Raw genomic sequence first — 26,297 nt, 5'->3', positions numbered from 1 at the left:
CTGACTTGAATGCCTCAGATCTGTCCTTCAGTTGGGAGTCAATCCTGCAATTGAGCCATGGTTTCCTGTTGTGGAACGTACGTACTGCTTTCTTTGGCACGCAGTCGTCCACACATTTGCTGATGAAGTCTGTGACGGTGGTGGCATACTCATTTAAAGTTGGTCGCTGAGTTCTTAAATGTGGACCAGTCCACTATCTCTAAGGAGTCACGTAAGAGCTCTTCTGTTTCCTCCGACTGCACGATCTTCTTAGCTGGATTCTCCCTTGAGTTTCTTGTATGTGGGAGAAGGAGCACCGTCTTATGGTCTGATTTCCCAAAGTGCGGTCGGGGGATGGAATGGTAGGCGCCCTTGATTTTTGAGTAGCAGTGTTCAAGAGTGTTGTCACCCCTGGTGGGACAGGAGATGTGCTGGTGGAACATTGGCCTGTAATAGCCTGTAAAGAGGAAGTGATAGTTCATTAATTACGTACCCGCCAAAGCTGCTCTGCCTCTAAGGAAAGCAGCTCAATCTCATCCTCCCAGTGAGTTTCATTAAATTGCTGCATTTATACAATTAAACTCACCACAAAGAATTTTTTTTAAAAATAATTTAGAGTACCCAATTATTTTTTCCAATTCAGGTGCAATTTAGCATGGTCAATCCACCTATCCTGCTCATCTTTGGTTTGACACAGGGAGAATGCAAACTCCACATGAGCAGTGACCCAGGGCTACGACTTCATAACCTGGAGATTTATGTCCCCATAACACCATTAAGCCTTTCCGAGGAAGGGAGCAACTGAAATTTTGGGTTCCTGTTTCCAAGGGTAATTAATTCTTCCTGGAGAAGTTTTAAATGTTTACTTTCAACATTATTTTCTTTCTCATACATTTTAGGCGCAATTTAACTAAATAGGAACAAATTCCCAAAGCGAGCACGTTTCGCCGTGTGTTTCCCGGCACTCCCAGCGGTGAGAAACACAACACTATTCAACGTTACTTGGGTTAGAGAGTGGGCGTCAGCGGGGAATGCACGGTTGAAGCCACACAGAGCCCCATTTTCTGCACCGAGAAGCTCCGCTCAGCATTTTAAAATGGCGACCCGATCTCTAGAGCCCCCGATGCCACAACTCACTATGAGGGGATCCCCAGCTACGCAAGGGCACCTCCAGCCCAATCGCCAGCATGCAAAAAATGCCAGCTTGGCAGTGCCAATGTAGTACCCTGGAAGTGCCCCTGTCAGTACCACCCAGGCACCTTGGCAGTGTCAGGTTGACACCCAGGTGGCACTGCCAAGGTGACAGACAGGCACTGCCAGGTGGCACCAGCAGCAGGGTGGTATCGCTCTGCCCAAATGGCCAGCACCAGGAGCCATCCATCCCCTGGATGACCCCCTCAAGTGTCGTTCCATCTAGTTCCCATTTATGGAGACCAGCGCTTAACAGCACTCACCGAGGTCTCTAAGGCAAAGGGGATAGAACCCTTCACCTTGGGTACATCGGGAGAGTGAGACGAGCTGTCTGGCTCTAATCTGCAGATTTTCCAAAAGGTGATCCCGCCCACAAAGGTCGGGATGACATTGCAACGTCTCGCGAGATCATGTTAGACTTCACGAGGCGCTGCGAGACAGGTAGATCCCGGGCGCGGGATCCCCCGGCTTCTAGCGACTACATTGCGCCATGGCGAGCTGCTTTTCGGGTGCAACGTGGCGATTTGATCACGCCCTTTGTTTCTGATTCTTCCTTCCTCTTTCTGTATCTGATTTGATTCTAATTCAGCAATCTTTTCTGCCTTCCCTGCTCCTTTTCAATGTTTATATCTCATTGGTCAAGCAAATATACTGCTGATCCCATCATTCACTGAAATCCCAAATGTCCCATTGCATTTTTACATTCAATAACTGAGAGGGGAATAATTTGTTGAGCTACAGGGTGAAGGAAAAGGTCTAAATAATAGGGTACTAATCAAAGTCTGGGAAATTGAACTGGGGATAGGTGTGCATTTTAACTTTAAAATTGATAAGTTTGAGGTGTGCATTGGGTAGGAAGCTAAAGTGATTAAAAAACCTAGATCTCAGCCTTCTGGTTCAGATGTGTGTGAGGTGTTGAGAGGGCTCCCAGAGCTCCAGGGAGGAGTGTTGGCACTTGGAATGTTATAATGAGGCTGCAAAACTTGGCATCACCCCCCCCCCCCCCCCCCGGGGTTGTGTCCCTTTTCAGTATGCCACGGCCCACCTTTCAGGATTCTCCCCCGCCACCATCCCCCTTCAGGATTGCATTCTTCTCCTTGTCCCTGATCCCACCAACCCCTATATCGCATCCTCCTGCTCCCCCTCAAGCCTCCACTCAAGGGCACAGACATATCTTATCCTGCAGCCTCCATTGAATTGCTGCCTGCCAAACTGGAAGACACGCGTTGCATCACTCTTGCTTCTGGATGGGCACCAAGTTAAAACTACAAAGAACGCAGGTTAACCCTGAATTCTGGGTTCCCAGTAGTGGATGGAGATTGTTGAGACCTGGTTTACAGCTGCTCATGCCTCCGTGTTACATTGATGAAACCATGAACAGTCTCCCTCTTGACTCCTCCTTGTGTTCTCATACATCAACATTATTGGAGGTGTTATTTACGCAGTTCCACACATTGACCCTCACACGCCCTAATAGTACATGCCCTCCCATCCCAATACTTGGTGGATCAATTAAGTTATAATCCAGCCCCCTGATTCTACAAAATCTGGTGTAAATATTGCTTTGAAAAGCTAATGGGCGCGACTTTACTAAAAGGGAGCAAAGTCCCATCGTGAGCGCATTTAGCCAGGTGTTTCCCGCCGAGAAACAGATGGCTATAAAATGCTACTCATGTTAGATAAGGGGCCTCAACCGGGAACGCGCGGCCGAGGCTGCACATAGCCACGTTTTGTGCACTGAAGAGCACCACTCGCTGGGACTCCTCAGTATAGCGAGAGCTCGGGATGCCATCTTTAAATGGTGTGCCAATCTTTGGGGCTCCCGAAGCGGCCCCCAAGCCCCAGCGCACTATGCTCTCATGAGACGGGTAGATTCCGGGATCGTGGTCTCCCGGCTTCAATCGACCACGCTGTGAGCTGCTTTTCGGGCTCAGCGTAGCCTTTCGATTGCACCCATTATTTACAGAATTATATTTATTGTGTTGCCTCATGGAAAAAAAATAAAACAAATGACATGCACTTATATAGTGCCTTATGTGACCACAGGACATCCAAAAGTGCTTTCCAACCATTGACGTTCTTTAGAAGTGTACTGTCCTAATATAGGAAACATGGAAGCCAGTCTATACACAGCAAGATCTCACAACAACAATTCAATAATGATTTATGGGAATGTCATCAGCTGGAAGAACCCTTCCAAGCCATTCAGCGTTATGATTTCATAGAATCCCGACAGTACAGAAAGAGGCCATTCGGCCCATCCAGTCTGCACCGAGACTTCGAAAGATCCCCAGATCTAGGCCTAATCTCCCACTGTCTAACCCCACCCTAAGGGACAATTTATTATGGCCAATCCACCTAACCTGTGTCATAATATCTACTCATGTATATACTGAAGTGCAGACAGGCAGTGATTGACATACAGGACGACCAATAAGCACACAACACCGTGCAGCCAATCACCAGACAGGACACTACCACTGTAAAGCCAGAGGGCACTAGGTTTACCGATCTCTCTGCACCCAGCCACTTAGACAGTCAGAGTCCACGAGCTAGCCAGTGCAAACACCATGCGGTAGCTAGTAAGTCTGGTCAGGCTAATACAAGGTCTCCAGTCAGTTCAGTATAGTGTCGACCCACAGCTGAACATGTACATCAGTTCTATCGTTGAATGAAACAGTGTTGGATTTTCTCCAGTGTTAGACGTCTGCTTCTAGCTTTCCTGCATCAAGTGCAGTCCACATAGAACCAGTCAGCCTAGCACATCAACCTGCACATCTTTGGACTGTGGGAGGAAACCGGAGCAACCGGAGCAAACTGCACCAGATATGGGGAGAATGTGCAAACTCCACACAGACAGTTATCCGAGGTCGGAAATAAACCCGGATCCCTGGCGCTCCGAGGCAGCAGTGCTAACCACTGTGCCACCGCGCCGACTTGGAAATATTTTGGCAGTTCCTTCATGGTCGCTGGGTCAAAATCCAAGAACACTCTTCCTTAACATCACTGTGGGTGTACCTTAACCACATGGATTGCAGTTTTTCAAGAAGGAAGCTGATCACCACCTTCTCAAGGGCAATCAGGGATGGATGGAAATGCTGGCCTGCCCAACGAAGCCCACATCGCTTGAATAACTATTTAAAATGATACCGTCATCTTTTTTGTATTGGTCGAGGAATAAATATTGACCAGAATACCAGAGATAACTCCCTTGCTCTTCCTTGAATCATGCCATGGAATCTTTTACAACCACTGAAGAGGGGAAGAAAGGCCTCAGTTTAAGCACGCCACTGGGCTATCAGTCCAGGTTTTTGTGCTCAAGCCCTGGCCTGAAACTTGAGTTCATATTCTCTCTGACTCAGGGACCAATTGAGGCACAAGCGGCACAAGGACAGAAAAGACTGGAAATCTATTAGTCAGCCATTAGCATCCATAAAGAGAAAAATAATTTTGGGCCGGAATCTCTCAGCAGATCTTGTTAATCTGCTTGACAGATGCCAAAGGTGTTTGTTTCCTGCAGGTTTCCAGGATTATGGACTTTTCATTTTCATTTCTCTTCTTTCCTATTCTGGTCGTCAAAGCAGCTTACGTGTGAAGATAACACTGCTCGGATAGGTGCAAGGGCTTTCCAATATCCCGATGGAATTCCTGCGCATGCTATTTTAAAGAAGGTATTAACTTCTTTTAGAAGTCAATAAACGTCAACATTAAAATTGTGAACAAAGGAATTTCAAAGCAAAATATTGAGACCCCGGGGAGCAAACATTTTCATGATATAATTGCAAACAAATAGCTGGTTGCTGGACATATCTTCATCCTGCATACATTGCCAACACTCGAGGATACAAGGTAGCACAGTGGTTAGCACAATTGCTTCACAGTGCCAGTGTCCCAAGTTCGATTCTCGCTTGGGTCACTGTCTGTGAGGAGTCTGCACGTTCTACCCATGTCTGCGTCGGTTTCCTTCGGGTGCTCCGGTTTCCTCCCAGAAGTCCCAAAAGATGTGCTTATTAGGTGAATTAAACATTCTGAATTCTCCCTCTGTGTACCTGAAAAGGCGCTGGAGTGTGGTGACTCAGGGATTTTCACAGTAACTTCCTAGTGGTGTTAATGTAAGCCTACTTGCGACAATAAGAAAGATTATATATATGGATAGAAAAGGGTACATTTTCACAGCGTATCTCCTTACCATCAAAAAGCATGGGTTCTTTTATGCTTGGTAAATGCAAAATTGTTCCAAAAGTGACAGAACCACTGAAATTAACCTTTACATCAAAACAATCAAACTCCTTTTCTGCAAAACGACACATAGAAGTAGTTAACCTGAAATGTTTTGATTAAAATCTTAACAAATACTGAACTTGTCAGTGAAAAAGCATCGAAATTTGAATTAGAAATGAAACACTTGGAGAAGGACAGCAATATGTAACTGTTTAGCAGGAAAAGAATCAAAGATTTATTGAAGGTACATTTATCACTTGCACTTTCCAGAGTCTCGGCCCACCAGAAAAATATTTGAAATTTGTGGTCACTGAGTTCACAATCTTTTACTTTATTTGTTTAATGGGTAGAAACCATCGTCTGCATGCTCGCAATTTCCTGATATGCACACTCAATGGGTTAATCTCGATGCTGTGCTTCCACAAGCAGAAAATTCACAGCATATTGATCTAATTGCTAAGAATGTACACATTCACAAATGCATTTCATTTACACTTCTGCATATTATTCAACTAGCATCCTTTTCCACATCAATCTCCTTTGTTTCCTGACCAGTGCTCGCTTCTCCATCTTGTAAAGTGTCAAAGGGCATGAAAATGGCAGCACGTAGTCAGTTTCCGCATGCTCGCACTTTTCCTCTCCAAATCCTTCACTGAGCCAAAGGACTCACTCGCTCCAACCAAGTATCTGACTTTAGAATCTGAATGAGTTAAAACTTCGGCGAGTGAAATATTGTCCAAACCAAAAGAAACTGCTCCTGCGCCTCTGAGCTGAATTCTATCAGCCTTTGCAACCGTGACCTCAATCTAAATCTATATGTCTGCTCCACTTGTCTCACATATCCATCTGTAACCAAGATTATGGGTGGCACGGTAGCACAGTGGGGAGCATTGTTGCTTCACAGCTCCAGGGTCTCAGGTTCGATTCCCGGCTTGGGTCGCTGTCTGTGCGGAGTCTGCACGTTCTTCCGGTGTCTGCGTGGGTTTCTTCTGGGTGCTCCGGTTTCCTCCCACAAGTCCCGAAAGATGTGCTGTCAGGTCATTTGGACATTCCGAATTCTCCCTCAGTGTACCCAAACAGGCACCGGAGTGTGGCAACTCGGGGATTTTCACAAGAACTTCATTGCAGTGCTAATGTAAGCCTACTTGCGAGAATAATAAAGAGTATTATTATTTAATTCAGTTAATTCTGTACCACAGAAGGTTGTGGAGACCATGTCGCTGAATATATTTAAGAAGCAAATAGATAGATTTCTAGACTCGAAATAGATATATTTCCAGACTCCAGATAGATATATTTCTGATTTTAAAATGGGTTAAAGGGATATGGGGAAGAGGTGGGGAGGCGGCTTTGAGGCCAGGAAGAGATCAGCCATGATCTGTTTGAATGGCGGGGCAGGCTCGAAGGGCTGAATTGCCTACTTCTGCTCCTAATTCCTCTGTTCCTAAAGGCATCAAGGGGTATGGGGAGCGTGTTGCAAATGTGGTGTTAAGTGAGAGGTTCTTCCATGAGATTACTGAATAGTGGAGCAGGCTTGAAGGACTGAATGCCTTACTTCTGCTTCTAGTTTTCATGCTTCTATGTTTCTCAGATAGTTTTCACTTTTAAAAATTGCAACAACTCTTCCCTTTCCTCACCAAAATGCGAATATATGCTTCCATCATCCCAAGGTTGGAATTCCAATATGTTTTTTCTCGTCATCTTTCTGTTGTCCTGTGGCCATAAACTAGGAAACATTCAGGATATCTCACCTCACATTCACAACAACAAAACCTCAAGAGAAGACAGTGTGGTAAGAAAGATCCAAATTGGTTGGCTCTACAAAGACAAATTAAGGCATAAACAAACAGTGTGTACACTCTAAAGGCATCCAATACACAAATAAATAGACTTAAGTACAAGGAGCAGCTCAATAGATCAAAAGTTTCCTTTAGATCAGGTAAATTATAATGGAGGAAGAAATTTGCAGATAATTGTAGAAGTAATGAAAAACGTTTTCTTTCAGATATGTGAAGAATCAAAGAACTGTCAAAAAACTGTAATGGGCCATTGACAGATATTGAAGAACAGGTTATGAAGAATATGGCAGAAGTACTAAATGAATAGTGTGCATCGGTTTTCATTACTAAAATTGATGATCAATTTCCAGAAGGTGGTTTGTGGAAGCGCTGTTGTCAAGTGACAGTTAAACCCCAAACACTTCTTCAGTGTTTCCCTCCCTACCTCCTCTTCTAACCAAAAAAATACAATCACTGTAAGGATCCCAGCCGAGTAAAGATCAAGAGGGAGACTCGAGGGCAGGTAGAAGGAGAAAGAAGTTGAACTGTGACATCACAGCCAGCAGGTAAGTGATTGGCTGGTGACTGGTAAGTAGTTTTTCTTTTCCCTGAGGTGTGTTGATAAGATAAGGTTTTTCTATTTCTATTTTTTTTTTATCGTGTGATTGGTAATAATTGTTCTTTTTTTTTTCCTTTTTCATTTATCTATTATTTGATATTATAGGTGGACTAAGTTAAGCTTACGATAAAAAATGGCAGGAGATCTCAGACCCGCCTTATGCTCCTCTTGCTCAATGTGGGAGCTCAGGGACGTGGCTGATGTCCCTGGCTCCTTCACGTGCGGGAAGTGTGTCCAGCTGCAGCTCTTGTTAGACTGCATGATGGCTCTGGAGCTGCGGCTGGACTCACTTTGGAGCATCCGCGATGCTGAGGAGGTCGTGGATAGCGCGTTTCACGAATTGGTCACACCACACATTAGGATTACTGAGGGAGAAAGGGAATGGGTGACCAAAAGGCAGAGAAAAAGCAGGAAGGCAGTGCAGATGTCCCCTGCGGTCATCTCCCTCCAAAACAGGTATACCATTTTGGATACTGTTGGGGGAGATGGCTCACCAGGGGAAGGTGGCAATAGCCAGGTTCATGGCACCGAGGCTGGCTCTGCTGCACAGAAGGGCGGGAAAAAGAGTGGAAGGGTAATAGTCATAGGGGATTCAATTAAAAGGGCAGTAGATAGGTGGTTCTGTGGTCGAAAATTAGACTCCCGAATGGTATGTTGCCTCCCAGGTGCACGGGTCAGGGATGTCTCAGATCGGCTGCAGAACATTCTGAAGGGGGAGGGTGAACAGCCAGTTGTCATGGTGCAGAAAGGCATCAATGATAGAGGTAAAAAATGGGATGAGGTCCTACAAGGAGAATTTAGAGAGTTAGGAGCCAAGTTAAAAAGTCAGAGGTAGTAATCTCAGGATTGCTACCAGTGCCACGTGGTAGTCAGAGTAGAAATGAAAGAATAGGCAGGATGAATGCGTGGCTTGAGAGATGGTGCAGGAGGGAGGGGTTCAGATTTTGGGGACATTGGGACCGATTCTGGGGGAGGTGGGAATACTACAAATTGGACGGTCTACACCTGGGCCGGACTGGAACCAATGTCCTTGGGGATGCTTTTGCTAATGCTGTTGGGGGGGGGGGGGCGTTTAAACTAATGTGGCAGGGGGATGGGAACCAACTGAGGAGGTTAGTGGACAGTAAGGAGGTAGTAACTAAAGCCTGTAAGGAACTAGCTCATGAAGTCAGCATGACTAAGGGGAAGAGTAGGCAGGGAGCAGATGATGAACGCAAATGGACTGGTGGTCTGAGGTGCATTTGTTTTAATGCAAGAAGTGTAGTAGGTAAGGCAGATGAATTTAGAGCTTGGATTAGTACCTGGGAGTATGATGTTATTGCGATGACTGAGACTTGGTTGAGGGAAAAGCATGATTGGCAACTAAATATCCCAGGATATCGATGCTTCAGGTGGGATAGAGAGGGAGGTAAAAGGGGTGGAGGAGTTGCATTACTGGTCAGAGAGGATATCACAGCTGTGCTGAAGGAGAGCACTACGGAGGACTCGAGCAGTTAGGCGATATGGGCAGAGCTAGGAAATAGGAAGGGTGCGGTAACAATGTTGGGGCTGTACTACAGACCTCGCAACAGCGAGCGTGTGATAGAGGTACAAATATGTAAACAGATTATGGAAAGATGTAGGAGCAACAGGGCGATGGTGGTAGGAGATTTTAATTTTCCCAACATTGACTGGGATACACTTAGTGTCAGAGGTCTGGATGGAGCAGAATTTGTAAGGAGCATCCAGGAGGGTTTTCTAGAGCAGTATGTAAATAGTCCAACTCGGGAAGGGGCCATACTGGACCTGGTGTTGGGGAATGAGCCCGGCCAGGTGGTTGAAGTTTCAGTCGGGGATTACATTGGGAATAGTGATCACAATTCCGTAAGTTTTAGAATACTCATGGACAAAGACGAGAGTGGTCCTAAAGGAAGAGTGCTAAATTAGGGGAAGGCCAACTATACCAAAATTCGTCAGGAGCTGGGGAATGGGGATTGAGAGCAGCTGTTTGAAGGTAAATCCACATTTGATATATGGGAGGCTTTTAAAGAGAGGTTGATTAGAGTGCAGGACAGACATGTCCCTGTGAAAATGAGGGATAGAAATGGCAAGATTAGGGAACCATGATGACAGGTGAAATTGTGAGACTAGCTAAGAGGAAAAAGGAAGCATGCATAAGGTCTCAGCGACTGAAGACAGACGAAGCTTTGGAAGAATATCGGGAATGTAGGACCAATCTGAAATGAGGAATCAAGAGGGCTAAAAGGGGTCATGAAATATCTTTAGCAAACAGGGTTAAGGAAAATCCCAAAGCCTTTTATTCATATATAAGGAGCAAGAGGGTAACTAGAGAAAGGGTTGGCCCAATCAAGGACAAAGGAGGCAAGTTATGCGTGGAGTCAGCGAAAATGGGTGAGATTCTTAACAAGTACTTTGCATCGGTATTCACCGAGGAGAGGGACATGACGGATGATGAGGTTCGGGATAGATGTTTGATTACTCTAGGTCAAGTCGACATATGGAGGGAGGATGTGTTGGGTATTCTAAAATACATTAAGGTGGACAAGTCCCCAGGTCCGGATGGGATCTATCCCAGGTTACTGAGGGAAGTGAGTGAGGAAATAGCTGGGGCCTTAACAGATATCTTTGCAGCATCCCTGAACATGGGTGAGGTACCGGAGGACTGGATAATTGCTAATGTTGTCCCCTTGTTCAAGAAGGGTAGCAGGGATAATTCAGATAATTTTAGACCGGTGAGCCTGACATCAGTGGTAGGGAAGCTGCTGGAGAAGATACTGAGGGATAGGATCTATTCCCATTTGGAAGAAAATGGGCTTATCAGTGATAGGCAACATGGTTTCGTGCAGGGAATGTCATGTCTTACCAACTTAATAGAATTCTTTGAGGAAGTGACAACGTTGATTGATGAGCGAAGGGCTGTAGATGTCTTATACATGGACTTCAGTAAGGCATTTGATAAGGTTCCCCATGGTAGGCTGATGGAGAAAGTAAAGTCTCATGGGGTCCAGGGTGTACTAGCTAGACGGATAAAGAACTGGCTGGGCAACAGGAGACAGAGAGTAGTAGTGGAAGGGAGTTTCTCAAAATGGAGAAAGGTGACTAGTGGTGTTCCACAGGGATCCATGCTGGGACCACTGTTGTTTGTGATATACATAAATGATCTGGAGGAAGGTATAGGTGGTCTGATTAGCAAGTTTGCAGATGACACTAATATTGGTGGAGTAGCAGATAGTGAAGCGGACTGTCAGAAAATACAGCAGAATATAGTTAGATTGGAGGGTTGGGCGGAGAAATGGCAGATGGCGTTCAATCCGGGTAAATACGAGTGATGCATTTTGGAAGATCCAATTCAAGAATGAACTATACGGTAAATGGAAAAGCCCTGGGGAAAATTGATGTACAGAGAGATCTGGGTGTTCAGGTCCATTGTACCCTGAAAGTGGCTGTGCAGGTCGATAGAGTGGTCAAGAAGGCATACAGCATGCTTTCCTTCATCGGAAGGGGTATTGAGTACAAGAGTTGGCAGGTCATGTTACAGTTGTATAAGACTTTGGTTCGGCCACATTTGGAATACTGCTTACAGTTCTGGTCGCCACACAACCAAAAGGATGTGAATACTTTGGAGATGGTGCAGAGGAGGTTCACCAGGATGTTGCCTGGTATGGAGGGCGCTAGCTACGAAGAAACGTTGAGTAGATTAGGATTATTTTCATTAGAAAGACGGAGATTGAGGGGGGACCTCGTTGAGGTCTACAAAATCATGAGAGGTATAGACAGGGTGACTAGCAAGAATCTTTTTCCCAGAGTGGGGGACTCAATTACTAGGGGTCACGAGTTCAAGGTGAGAGGGGGAAAGTTTAAGGGAGATGTGCGTGGAAAGTTCTTTACGCAGAGGGTGGTGGGTGCCTGGAACGCATTGCCGGCGGAGGTGGTAGAGGCGGGCACGATAGCGTCATTTAAGATGTATCTAGACAGATACATGAATGGGCAGGGAGCAGAGGGATACAAATTCTTAGAAAATAGGCGACAGTTTTAGATAGAGGATCTGGATCGGCGGAGGCTTGGAGAGCCGAAGGATCTGTTCCTGTGCTGTAATTTTTCTTTGTTCTTTGTTCTTCATCAACTGTGAGGACCAAACGATGATGTTAACATTATGGGCTGGATTCTCCCGCTCCGCCCACCGCAAAAACGCCACGGGCGAGACACCGACAATGGAAAAATCCATTGACTTCGGGCGGGATTCTCCGCTCGCCGGGCAAACGTGGCAGGAGCATCCCATCTTATATCTTGGAAATTTTAACAAAGGTTTTTCAATCGAAGTAAGAACATAATAATAGATAGAGCAGCTGGGTTGGATCATATTCACTGAATGTCTGCAGATTAATTACATTAGTGCTACGTGAGCCACATGCCTCTATGTTTACTAGTTCACAGCACTCCAAGACAATTCCGGTAGCCTGCAGGAAGGGTTGATGAAGCCCCCAGCTTCATAAGCGCGGATCAGTTGGCAGGGGTATCCACAGGCATCTTCAACCTCTCTTCACAACAATCTGAGGTCCCTATCTGCTTCAAGAAGACGACCATCATTCCTGTACCAAAAAAAAGCCAAGCAGCGTGCCTTAATGACTATCGTCCAGTGGCTCTGACATCCATCACCATGAAGTGCTTCGAAAGGATAGTCATGGCACAAATCAACTCCAGCCTCCCGGATTGCCTTGATCCATGACAATTCGCCTACCGCTGCAACAGGTCCACAGCAGGCGCCATCTCCATGGTCCTGCACTCCACCCTGAAACACCTAGATAACAAAGACACCTATGTCAGACTCCTATTTATCAACTACTGCTCAGCCTTCAACACCATCATTCCTACGGAACACATCTCCAAACTCTGTGTCGTTGGCCTCGGCTCCTCCCTCTGCGACTGGATCCTGAACTTTCTAGCCCACAGGCCACAATCACTAAGAATAGGCAACAACACCTCCTCCACGATCATCCTCAACATCAGTGCCCCACAAGGCTGTGTCCTCAGCTCCCTACTATACTCCTTATACACCTATGACTGTGTGGCCAAATTCCCCTCCAACTCGATTTTCAAATTTGCTGATGACACCACAGTAGTGGGTCGGATTTCAAACAATGATGAGACAAAGTACAGGAATGAGATAGAGAATCTGGTGAACTTGTGCGACGACAATAATATCCCCCTCAATGTCAACAAAATGAAGGAGATTGTCATCGACTTCAGGAAGCGTGGTGGAGAACATGCCCCTGTCTACATCAATGGGAACGAAGTAGAAAGGGTTGAGATCTTCAGGTTTTTAGGTGTTCAGATCACCAACAACCGGGCCTGGTCCCCCCATGCCGACATTATAGTTAAGAAAGCCCACCAACAACTCTACTTTCTCAGAAAACTAAGGAAATTTGGCATGTCAGCTACGACTCTCACCAACCTCGACAGATGCACCATAGAAAGCATTCTTTCTGGTTGTATCACAGCTTGGTATGGTTCCTGCTCTGCCCAAGACTGCAGGAAACTACAAAAGGTCGTGAATGTAGCCCAGTCCATCACGCAAACCAGCCTCCCATCCATTGACTCTGTCTACAATTCCCGCTGCCTCGGAAAGGCAGCCAGCATAATTAAGGACCCCACACACTCCGGACATACTCTCTTCCACCTTCTTCCGTCAGGGAAAAGATACTAAAGTTTGAGGTCACGTACCAACCGACTCAAGAACAGCTTCTTCCCTCCTGCCATCAGACTTTTGAATGGACCTACCTCGTATTAAGTTGATCTTTTCTCTACACCTTGCTATAACTGTAACATTATATTCTGCAGTCTCTCCTTCCTTCCCTATGTACGGTATGCGTTGTCTGCATAGCATGCAAGAAACAATACTTTTCACTGTATACTAATACATGTGACAGCAATAAATCAAACCAAATCAAAATTCATAATGGATGACAAGATATGCAGGTAACCATATGCTGATTTATTTTAGTGTCAATAATAGGAAAGAGACTTGGTGGAATCATTAGGGGTACCATATGTCGATACTTGTAGGAGTAAATTACTGATGCCAAACGTAACTTCAATAAACGAGAATTAAGTCTTTAAAATTTTGATTATGGCCTGGATTATTGCAATCAGGACTGAAGCAACAATGTTTGTCATTCACACGCTGCCAACTGTCCACCATGTTTGTTGGAGGTTTTTAAAATGGAAATTTGATGTCATCCAGCGCCTGATCGAGTGCAGTGCCCTCTCCCAGGATCGATGAAATTTGTGAGCAGGGCAAGCTTCCCTACCAATCAAATTGAAGAGTCTTCACTGAGACACAGTGTAGCTTTAAGCTCCCAAAACAGGTGGGCATGGTCTGGGTGGAAAGGTCAGAGAAATCTGAACCAGGACGTCAACACACCTGAGCCACATCCACATCAGCCAGGACTCACTGGGTTAAGGAAACTCGATCAATGAAGGTAGACGATAATGGATGAATCCAAGAGGTATGTGGCATTGCAGTATTATTTTGGGGCGAGGATCATAAATATTCCTCAAAGATCAATAAGCTTACCAAAGCTCTTCCTTGCCCAACTCCACAATCCATCCCACCCCACCATAGGTTCCCCTGAGAATCATTTGTTCCTGATCACCATCTTCTCCCACCAACCGTCACCTGGTCAGCCACCCGCACTGCATGCCCCTCATGATCTCACCTCTCCCCCAGGAGGCCTACCTTGCTCTCAGCTTGATGGTGACTTTTGCCGGCTTTTGCATCTGACAGGCAGCCTGGAAATGTATTGAAAATATTTAACAGATGCCTTGCAATTAAATAGTCAAGAACATTGTGCATCCAAAATTTCCATTCTGGTTTTTATCTCCCCTCACGTTACACACCTCTGAGGTGGGATTAATTCTGTAGAGTCGAAACTAGGAATACAAACTAGGAGGCACAAATTAGATTTAAACCATGGACCAAAAGTCAAATAATCAGTAGAAAAGTCAGATGGGATTGTGATTGAATCTGTGCTTTCAAAGATTGAGTTTTATTTGGGTGAGGCCTTAATTGAAAGGGAAACTTAACTTTCATGTTTTAATGGAAACCAGAACTGAAATTATGGCCAAACCGGAAACGGACACTTTGCCCAGGTTTCTCTGTTTCAGAGACTAAGTGCTGACGTCGGGACTGAATCGCAAGTGTTCTATGGCCCCGAAAGCGGTGTCAGTCCCGGAGTAATTCAGGCCACTGGGCGGGCTAACACTGGCACCATATGGAAATAGCGCAATTCCAATCATGCCGCCGTGTGATCTGACGGGGTCGGGATCGGCACTAGAAAGCCTGACAAGCAGGAGCTGCAAATTAGCACTTCACTCCCCACACATCCTCATCCCAAACAAGAAGATAGCACTGGCAGTTGCGCTGGAGCATGCCCACCCCTTGATGGGTAACTGGGGCCAGAGGGTACCTTGGGGGTGACCTGGGGAGGCATCCATATGACCCGTGGCGCTAAATTCCCAGTGGGCCGTCAGCGGCTTGCGCAGCCGCATGGCTGCCTTGCATGCTGTGGCAATGGTGATCTGTGCTTATCCACCCCGACCCCATGGCCAACCTCCTGTCTGCCCCTTGCTACTCCCCGCAGTCCTGGCAGGTGCTCCCCGGCCAGCGGCACAACTGTCCGCTCACTATAGCGATGTTGGACACCATTCATATCCCACTCTCTCCCTCAGCAACCCCAGCGCCTGGTTCTCGATTTTCAATACCGCAAGTGAACCTCGCCATTGGTAATTCCACCTGGCAGTCACAGAGCATCGCGGGAGGCCCAGAAATTTCCGAGTTGGGCCCGTTGATGATATGTCAACAGCGTTTATGGCATGCAGCGTGGAATTAATTCACGGCGCTGTCAAGGCACGAGAGCATGTCATTCCATTGGGCGCCCAGAGCCGGCTTCAATTTTCAGCTGACGCACGATTCTCCGCCCAATGACACTTCACAATTCCGACATCGCTGCACGGAGAATCCCGCCCTTTAGTTTTCTTCGGAACCTGGAGCTGGTTGAAAGCAGATAAAAAGACCCAGAGCCATCTAAGCTCAGATACATGTGGTGCAGTGCTCGCAGTTGAATAGGGTGAATATGAAGACTGCATCTGGGAGTATAGATAAAGGATAAAAGGTTTACAGCTGGACACCATTGTGGTAAAGACTATGACTGTTGAATTCAGAGTGGTTGAAAGCTGCTGTATGGTGAGAATTGGTGTCTAAACCCTTGAAGAAAAGGTCTGGAACTCCACATAGATTAGAATGCCTATGGTGCAGAGGGAGGCCATTCGGCCCATTGAGTCTACCCTGACCCTCTGACAGAGCACTCTACCTCAGCTCACTCCTCCATCCTATCCCTGTAACCCCACCTAACCAGTGGATACTAAGGGACAATTTAGCATGGCCAATCCACCTCATCCGCACATCTTTGGATTGTGGGAGGAAACTGGGGCACCCGGAGGAAACCCACGCAGACATGGCAGAAAATGCAAACTCCAACAATTACCCAAGGCTGGAATTGAACCAAGTGTTCTGGCGCTGTGAGGCAGCAGTGCCACCATGCTGTCCTGAGGACGTTTTAAATCACTTTGTGGTTGAAATTGATTCCTTATATCCTGAAGGAATTTCCCAGTAAACCAATGAGATTTACCTTTGCTGTAACTGATATTTAATATGTAATCTAGAGTTCATTTAAGCAAACCTTTCCTGTTAAGTCATGATTAATTTAAGTTGATTTTATTTTGATGGTTAAAGTAAATGTTGTTAAAAAAGTGAAATCTTGTTCATTGATTTTCTTGTTCAGATTGTTCAGTTTTTCTCAGTTGCCTTTGATGGTCATTTTTGGATTGATGGGGATTATAGCAGTGTTAAAAACTATAGATTAAAGAGATGGGCAGAATATACTGAAGAAATGAGGCTCCAACCTTCGAACATTCAATTCTCAGGGCCAGAGAGGTAGTTTTGGCAATAGGTAAGGAAAAGTCACCAGCGTCCCAGATGATAACAGGCTGCTTTCTCCTTTATGAAATGAAATGAAATGAAAATTTAACGGGGAGAGCTGCCTGGTGGTGATTTAACCTGCGGATCACCACACCTCAGGTGAAGGGCAAGGTTGAGACAGGCCTTCATGAATAAACTCAACCGGTACAGGAATTGAACCCACTCTGTTGGCCAAGCTCTGTATCATGAACTAGCTGCCAAGCCAACTGAGTTAAACCAGTCCTTGACAGTACTGACAGTAATTGTCAGTGACTAATCATGAGAATTGAAAAATAATTTACAATTGACTGCATGGCAGCCTATAATTTTCTGCTCTGTTTAGGGATAACCAGTGGGCAAGTTCTTCAAATTCACACGCATGCAGTGATTTCAATGAAGAGTCTACCAACAAGGCACTGTTAACTTTCAGCATATGAAAGTGCTGGGTAACTTAGACTATAACTTTTGGATCTCTACTTTTAACCATGCATGTGTGTATTCTGGAAGTCGCATTGTTATTCCCAAAGCAAAATCTGGGTCTCTATTTTTTTGAAGCAGACGCCAAACGGCGATGACGAAAACTCAATTGACACTGTCTGCTTAGACTTGCAAAAAGTCTTTGATAAGAGATTTCTCTCGAAATCTACAAGCCTCTGTCATTCATGGGATATATTGAGCTGGCTTGAGAACTGGGTGGAATGCCTTTGGTAGAAAATAGTTACAGATGGATTCAGATCTGTTTGGAGCATTTATGTCCTGCAGGCACCATCACTCTATCCTATTTTTGTGAATGTTCTAATTGTAATTAATGGTGACGTGACTAGCAAACTGAAAATTAGATCAAGATCTGCGTAAGTGTTGGAACTGCAGATGTTTCTCGACTGCTTCAGGTAGACCTTGGGGTGTTGTGCTCAAGGGTGAAAAGTATCTTTCATTTGGCAAGGTGTAGTTTTACACTTATGGGCAGACTGAATGCCTGACATACATGTGTCCTTTAGGGTCAAGCGTTACAGCAGGTGTAGAGAGAAGGAGGCCTGGTCCTGCCAGTGCATATTTCATGAACAATGCCGTAAAGTGATAGCTAGAGCAAATAGAGTATTGGAGTATTTGATAACAACACTCTTCGAACTGCTGCGCTTGACGCATCCTGAAAGCTACTCCTCTCGGTGCCATGTGCCACCACATGAAGACACTCGCCATCTCTCTCCAGCAGCATCGTCTTTCTCTCAAAGCGGTGGCTGTCTCCAGTTTCATTTCATCCTTCGCATCATGCAGCGCCCGAACAAGAAACTTTCCCTGTTTCTTGCAGATGTTAAGGAATGCAAGCTTCAACAACTTATCAACACCACCCCCCATCCTCAGCCCTCCACCCGCCCCAATCCCTTGTACATTTCTTCTAACCCCAGCCCTTGCCGTTCACCATACCCTCTGACCTCCCCTCTCTGAGGCTGCACATGCTGTACTCAGGAAAGGACTCAGCTTTGTAACCTTACATTCCCATCTCAATGAATTCTGGGCTCAACACTTTCGTCGACTTTTATCCAGAGTATTGGGGTGACTTTACAGGTGAATTGCCTATAAGACAAATGTATATGTTGTTCTTATAATAATAATCTTTATTAGTGCCAAAGTAGGCTTACATTAACGCTGCAATGACGTTACTGTGAATATCCCCTGGTCGTCACACTACGGTGCCTGTTCGGGTACACAGAATTCGGAATGTCCAATTCACCGAACAAGTACCTCTTTCGGGATTTGTGGGAGGAAACCGGAGCACCTGGAGGTAACCAACGCAGACACGGGGAAAATGTGCAGACTCCGCACAGACAATGACCCAAGCCGGGAATCGAACCCTGGTTCCTGGCTCTGTGGAGCAACAGTGCTAACCATTGTGCTCTCATGCCGCCTGTTATACCATGTTTTAGTCAGGCCTCAGTTGAAATATTGCACCCAGTTTGGCCTCTTCACATAGTGAGTGATATTGAGACTTTGGAAAGGGTGCAGTTGTCAGTTTTAAGCATCTGAGCTATCAAGATAGGCAAAATGATTTGAGACTTCGAACATCAGATAAACATAGTGGTCGGGATGATCTGATTGCAGTTTTTAGGTAATGAATGGAATAGATAGGTTGTAAGTTTCCTGCAAACCCCGCACCCCTCCCCCCCACTGCCCCACCTCCCCACACCATGTTTTCTAGCAGCAGAGGTGGTTTGTCGTTGGCCACAAATGGGCCTTCCAGTCTCGCCAATGTTTATGCTGCATGGCATGGCACGCCCATCCTGTCACCAGGAAACACGTCGTGGGGGGGGTCACCTTTGGTAGGACTGGAACTTCTCACCGGTGGGAAGAGCTGGAAAATCCTGCCCAATGTTCCAGTTCACTGCATCCTCAAATTAAAGTGGGAACCAGGTGTCACAATTTAAAGTTGTATCGAGTAACAGCCCATGAATGAATAAATAAAAAGATTGGTGATCTCCGTAGCAGGATGCCAAATCTTGTGGTGAAAGCGGATTTGATTAATTCAATTAAGGAAGAACTGGATCTCTTTCTGGCTGAAGAGAAGGTCACCTCTGACTGAAAGTAGGTAATCAGGGTTAAAGTGATCTCATGGATGGGTTTTGATCATCGAAGGGATTGGAGGGGAATTTCCCTGAATCTCAGCAGACACGATGGGGGGAATGGCCTCTTTCCACAACATAACCTTTTCATAGTTCTCTGCCCAAACTGGCCTTGGTTTTTATCAGGTCTTGCCTTCAATGTTTATCTTTTTAACTGTGACCTGATCTTCTCTTGTTCGATATCACTTGTTGAAAATAATAAGGGTGAAATCCAGATGTGAAGATATACGAGGAAAGATGATCCTCTTCCCTGCTGAATTAGCACTCTGTAAACACAAATGTGATGAAAATATATCTTTAAATATTTTCCCAATATCACTGCGGTATGCCATAAAACAGGCGTTTGTGTGTTAGACGTGTGCATGGATGTTTGCAAGTGTTTTCACAGGGTTAACTGTCTTCAATCTAACTGAATTAGTGAAAATAAATTAAGATGCCTCTGTGAGGTGTCTTAGAAAGCTATTGATGAATTTTTAAAGACAACTGTTTTAATGGTTGGCTGGCCACAATGGCTTCATAGATCCAGAAATAAAAGATACATCATCAAATATCCTTATTTTGAATTAAAAAAAGATTTTGAACTACTTGATTGGACCGAATGGGAAGGTTTTATGCCACAATCATAGAATCATAGAATTTACAGTGCAGAAGGAGGCCATTCGGCCCATCGAGTCTGCACTGGCTCTTGGAAAGAGCACCCTACTTAAGTCCACGCCTCCACCCTATCCCCGTAACCCAGTAACCTCACCGAACCTCTTTGGATACTAAGAGCAATTTATCATAGCCAATCCACCGAACCTGCACATCTTTGGACTGTGGGAGAAAACTGGAGCACCCGAAGGAAACCCACGCAGACATGGGGAGAACGTGCAGACTCCGCACAGACATTGACCCAAGCTGGGAATCGAACCTGGGACCCTGCAGCTGTGAAGCAACTGTGCTAACTACTGTGCTACCATGCTGCCCACAATGGGTCGCATCTCTGTCTCTGAGCCAGAAGCTCTGGGTTTGAGTCCCACGAAAGGATATGATACGCATGGAGTGTGCATTCATAATGTGACCAAACAGATTGATTATTAACCTGTAATTTCTTCTGGTACACTTATGAAGCACAGTAGGAGCAGAATAGTCTCCTGGTAAGCCATGCTTGTTGTGGAGTCACACCTATCATGTGAGAGTACCTTTAAGAAATGGAGGTTTAGCAATGTACCTTTAAGAAATGGAGCTGATCATATTACTGAAGTGATGTCGGAGGGTGGGGAGAGCTGAGCTCATTTCTGCTTTTGGTTTCAGTTTGAGGAGAAAGCTGGGAGTGTCTGGGTGTTTTGCTGAGAGCTGCAAAAAGAAAACACAGAGCTTGCTGAGAGCTGCAGGAAGAAAACACAGAGCTGGTCTGTGGATGTCTGCACATCCAAAGACTATAAATATATTGAATGTAACCTCATGTCTGTTTTTGAAGGTGAAGTCTTTTGGATGTTTTCAGGAACAGTTTGAAGGATTATTTAGTGTTGTCGTCCTTTGGGTTTATCTTTGAAGTAATGGGTGTTAAGATATTCAATGTTTGTTTTTAAAAGGTTAAATTGAGTTCATAGAATAAACATTTGTTTTAAAAAACATTTGTCCATAATTGCTGTATCACACGTGGAGAGTACGCCGTGTGCTTCCTGCACCACAATCTATTAAAAGTTGTGGGTCGGTTGAACTCCATGAAATACTTTGGGGTTCTGTAAACCCGGACCCATAACACGCCCCTCAAGTTGTAGCTTCTGGTGACAGGCTCACGAGCTGTTCCAGGAAAAACCCGCCATGGAAACAGACATAAGCACATCGTTTGTCTGCTTTAGGTGCCACTAGGCACAGGAAAGCTCTCAGCAGTCTGACAAATTTCAGAAGAACTCAATAAGGTAAATTATTCAGGAAGAAGTTCTGTAGCTTCAACCAGTGTTAGATTCTGAACAACCTTGTGTTACATGGAATTATTTAATGATGCACTATGTGTAATCTTTATCACTACACACAGTTAAACTATTTATAACGTACAATGTTTCATTGGACTTTCAAGGAAAGTGACTGACATAAAAATTCTGGTGCTCTATATGGTGTCAAAAATGTTTCCTCTAATAGCAGAGCATCTTTATCTTGTGAGTGGCTGATCTATACAGATCAGGAAAGTACCACATATCATCGCTTGTCTTTGCTCTTATCTGATCTCAGCCGGATGATGGTAGAAGCACTGTAATTCTGTAAGAATAACCTAGGTTTGGGTGGTACAACATTGGCTGCAGCTTTTGATTGTAATCATTATCCATTGACTCCCAATAGAAATGGACAGATGTCAAGTGATGATCACATCCCTGTACACACTGTACACACCCCTGTCAGCATCAACGAGGCCGAGGTAGAGATGGTTATCAATTTCAAATTCCAAGGCGTACACATCTCCAAAAATCTGTCCTGGTCCACCCACATCAACGCTACCACCAAGAAAGCACAACAGCGCCTGTACTTCCTCAGGAAACTAAGGATGCATCTCCACATTAACTCTTACCAACTTTTACAGATGCACCATAGAAAGCATCCTATCAGGCTGCACCACAGCCTGGTATGGCAACTGCTCAGCACAAGACTGCAAGAAACTTCAGAGAGTCGTGAACACAGCCCAGTCCATCACACAAACCTGTCTCCCATCCATTGACTCCATCTACACCTCCCGCTACCTGGGAAAAGCGGGCATCATAATCAAAGACCCCTCCCACCCAGCTTACTCACCCTTCCAACTTCTTCCATCGGGCAGGAGATACAAAAGTGTGAGAACACACCCGAACAGACTCAAAAACAGCTGTTACCGGACTCCTAAATGACCCTCTTATGGACTGGCCTCAGGGGCTGGTTTAGCACAGGGTTAAAGAGCTGGATTTTAAAGCAGACCAAGGCAGGCCAGCAGCACGGTTCAACTCCCGTACCAGCCTCCCCAAACAGGTGCTGGAATGTGGCGACTAGGGGCTTTTCACAGTAACTTTATTTGAAGCCTACTTGTGACAATAAGTGATTTTCATTACACTACACCCCTGTACGTTTCACCCGATGCCGGTGTTATGTAGTTACATTGTGTACCTTGTGTTGCCCTATTATGTATTTTCGTTTATTTCCTTTTCTTTCATGTACTTAATGATCTGTTGAGCTGCTGACAAAAAAATACTTTTCACTGTACCTTGGTACACGTGACAACAAACAAAAGTGCAAATTCAAATCCAAACATCCAAGGTGCTCATCAATGATCATTCGAAAGAGTCACACATGAACGGTATTTAATTGGATGAGGTACCACGGGGTGGTCATTACTGGTGGTGCTGTGCCACAACAAGATGTCCCTCCCTGAAGGAAAGATGGGAAGGGATGAAAATAATAAGGGTGAAATTCAGAAGTCAAGATGTTCGAAGGAAGATGATCGTCTTCCCAGTCGAATCAGCACTCTGCAAAAACAAATGTCATGAAATTATCTTGTTTTTCACTATTTTCCCAATATCATTGTGGTATACCATAAAACAGGCATGTGTTGTATGGGTGGGTGTGTGTGGATGTGTGTGACTAATTCAATTAGACTGAAGACAGTTGGACTGCAAGGTTAAAAATACCAAAGAGAGATGAGGTGTGAAAGTGAGTGCTTTTAAGTGGAGATGAGCAGGACTAAGATGGGACCAGTGAGCAGCATAAATGGGAACTTGCATTAGGAAGGTAAGGAGTTTGGCTTGCAGCTTAAGTATTGTATTTCAAAAAGAAAATGTACAATTGCAACGATCGTAAATGAATAAAGCAGTGTTAGTAATAGCTATAAAAAAAGACATGAAAGATCTATGCATTCTGGGAAAAGGTACTTCCAAATGGATGTAAAAGGAAGAGATTTACAGAGGAAAGTGAAAAACATACTTAAAGAGAGATTGAAGGCTATATAGAGGGGTGTGGTCATGAGGTCCTGAAGAGAATGTGCACTAAAACAGACTTGTTAAGAAAAGTAGCTTGCAGCCACACTTAGACACCCTGCAGCAACGGTAGATGTTTGCAATAATTTTACTTGAGTTTTTTCGAGAAAGTCAAAGATGTTTTGTCCAAAAGTTGTGTTTTTCTTTGAGTTTAACTAAGCAGAAATCTTTTGGGAAATGTTTGTCGACCTACTGTTAATCGTGTGCATGTAATCTTGTGTGTCTATTTTTCTTTTTTTAATAAATGTCTAAATTTAAAATGTAAAATCTCCAAGAGTGTTTGAAATTTCTGCTCCTGACTTCAGTGTAGATGTCATGCCATTATCAAATGCAAATGGAAAATTGTTGTGATAGCTTGTCCAAGTTTCCCTTTAAGATTTGGACAGCCCAGTAATTACCATTTACCACATCATAACACAAGGTAAATGAGAAGGGGTGAATTTAAAATGTAAGGCCTTCACCTATATTTTACTGTTGGAATATCCCAGAGTGTCTCCATGAAACATTACTAGGCTTGTATTTCTTATAGGTGCAACATTGGCATTCTAATGAGGAGAGGAGGGGGTATTCTTGACCTCCAATCTCTTTCCATTGCAAATGGTGGTTAGGTAGCTGAGTATTATCCCCCAGAACCTGTCTCTGGAACCTTGCTGCTGTAGCCACCTGGGTTGGTCAACTCCCGACGTAAAATGGAGAACAGCAAAGGCTGCAGGGAAATTCAGCCAACAGAGGCAGAAACTAGCAGGTGCAAGTTACTGTGTATTAAACTCTGCAAAAGCCCAGACAGCATCGATATAAGCAGCCTTCTGCATAATAATGTAGCAGCCATCTACAGACGAATAAGCAATCCCTGGGAACAATCAAAACATTTGGGATAAACAAGGCCAAGCCAGACACCCCAACGCCAGCAGGAGCCAACACAAAAGAGGTTAACGGACACCTCAAGACCGCCCATCGATCAGGGAACCGCTCCAGTATTGGAGAAATCGAACCAAGCGATTGGAACAAAGTCCAATCATCTAGAACCAGGTACAGAGTCTGCCCTGAAAGGCAGGAAGCCCCTGGGGACTATAAAAGTTACGCCCCAAGTTCAAATCGTTCTTCTTGACGCGGTCACCCAGCAACGCGAACCAACCTTGACCGTGACCGGTCCAACTGCCGCCGATATCCAGTAAGTTTTAAGTCAATGCTCACTACAAGATAGGCGCTCCTAGCTACCAATCCGTACCAACTTCGAATCCCGCAGACTGAGAACCCGAACGAAAGGCCATTTGTTCCCCTGACCTGGTGGGCTAGTCCGAAGCTAAGTATAGGCCTGTTAGTTGTAGAAGTAGCTTAGATGTAGAATTTGTGCATGAGTAGCGATTACTGTGTATAATAAATGTGCTTTGATTTGAATCTTACTAATCGGTGTACTGAGTTATTGATCATTACTTGAACTTGAACCTCGTGGCGGTATCATAAAGATACCTGGCAACTCGAGAGCAGAGGTTATAAAACAGAGCCAATTGAACCAACCAAAAGTTAGCAACATATTACTGGTGACATCTGACGGGACCCGATCTAGAAGTGGCTTAACCACTCCGGGAGAAATCAAGAATTTGAATTAGAGATCCAATTGGGAACAGAAAACCACAAGTGTTCAAGCAGTTCTGTTAGCGTAACTAGCAGGGCGATGAGGTAACACTGATAGGTTTTTGTTGCGACAAAACTGTCGGGAGTTTGTATTTTGGAAAATAGTGAAAGCCGTACCCGTAAATCCAGCACCGCCTTAGTCCCCCTTGTTCCAAATTAAAAGAAGCATTCAGATAGGAAATATGGCAATGCAGGCAATGCAATGCCTCGTGAACCCAGAAGAATTTGCGGTCGCAGCGACCAGCAGCAGTAGAGTAGGACAATGTACCGTTTGGGAAGAAGAAATTAGGAAGTACCTCAAAGGGAAAGGATGGCCCCTTTGGAGTGAATTCTGTAGCAATGAGGAAACAGGTCCCAGGAGTATAGGACATACTTGGTGGGAGAACCTGAGTAAGATTCACAAGAAGAGCTTAGAAAAAGCTCGCAAGCCGATGGCAATCGTGTCCTGCTTGGCACAATTGCGAGGCACAGAGGAGGTCGTTAGGACGCTCCAGAAAGAGATAGAATGCATACATCGAATGAGCAAGGTCGATGTCAGTGAGGTAGAAAGAGAGAACTTAGAGCTAAGGAGGAAGTTGGCAGAAAAAGACGGCGAGGTGGATGATGCCAAGTGGGCACACCAGTCTTGTCTGGCGGACTTAAGCAGCTTCCAGTTCCAGTATGAAAAGGCCTATCAGGACACGCAACGTGCAGTCCTGGTACGAGAAAAAACCGAGAAGCAGGTAGAAGCATTGCAGAGGCAGTGTAGTAACCCAAAGGCAGCGTTAAGAGCACTTCATGCTGCCACTACGGAGCAAAGACAAAGTCCATTAGACCATGCAAAGTGCCGGAAGCAGATTGTAGAGCTGCAATCTCTCCTTTCAGTCCAAAAAGGATTACAGGAAATCTTTGGAGCAAAATTAGATGAGGAAGACGGCCCAGATTGGGAAGAGTTGAATGAGACAGCGCAGAGATATGTTCAGGGAACATGTGCGCAGGGAATGCCCCAGAAGAGGAAAATGCCCCAACCCCCCACAGAGCAGATAGTTCAGGCTCCAATTAACCCAGTCACCACCCACCGCACAGCCACATCAGACGATATGGAATTTCTGTACACCACCCCCTTAACAGTGACCCAATTACGGGATGAGTGCGAGAAAATCACACCGTTCCTCCCCACCTCAGACCCCCACCACTTCTTTGCCAGAGTAAAGCAGCAGGCAAACATGTATGGCCTGGATAAGCGAGAGCATGTGAAGCTCACAGTTTTGAGTTTAGACC

This window comes from Scyliorhinus torazame, chromosome 15 (genome assembly GCF_047496885.1).
Source record: "Scyliorhinus torazame isolate Kashiwa2021f chromosome 15, sScyTor2.1, whole genome shotgun sequence".
Lineage (NCBI taxonomy): Eukaryota > Metazoa > Chordata > Chondrichthyes > Carcharhiniformes > Scyliorhinidae > Scyliorhinus > Scyliorhinus torazame.
This window is presented reverse-complemented; position numbering follows the sequence as displayed.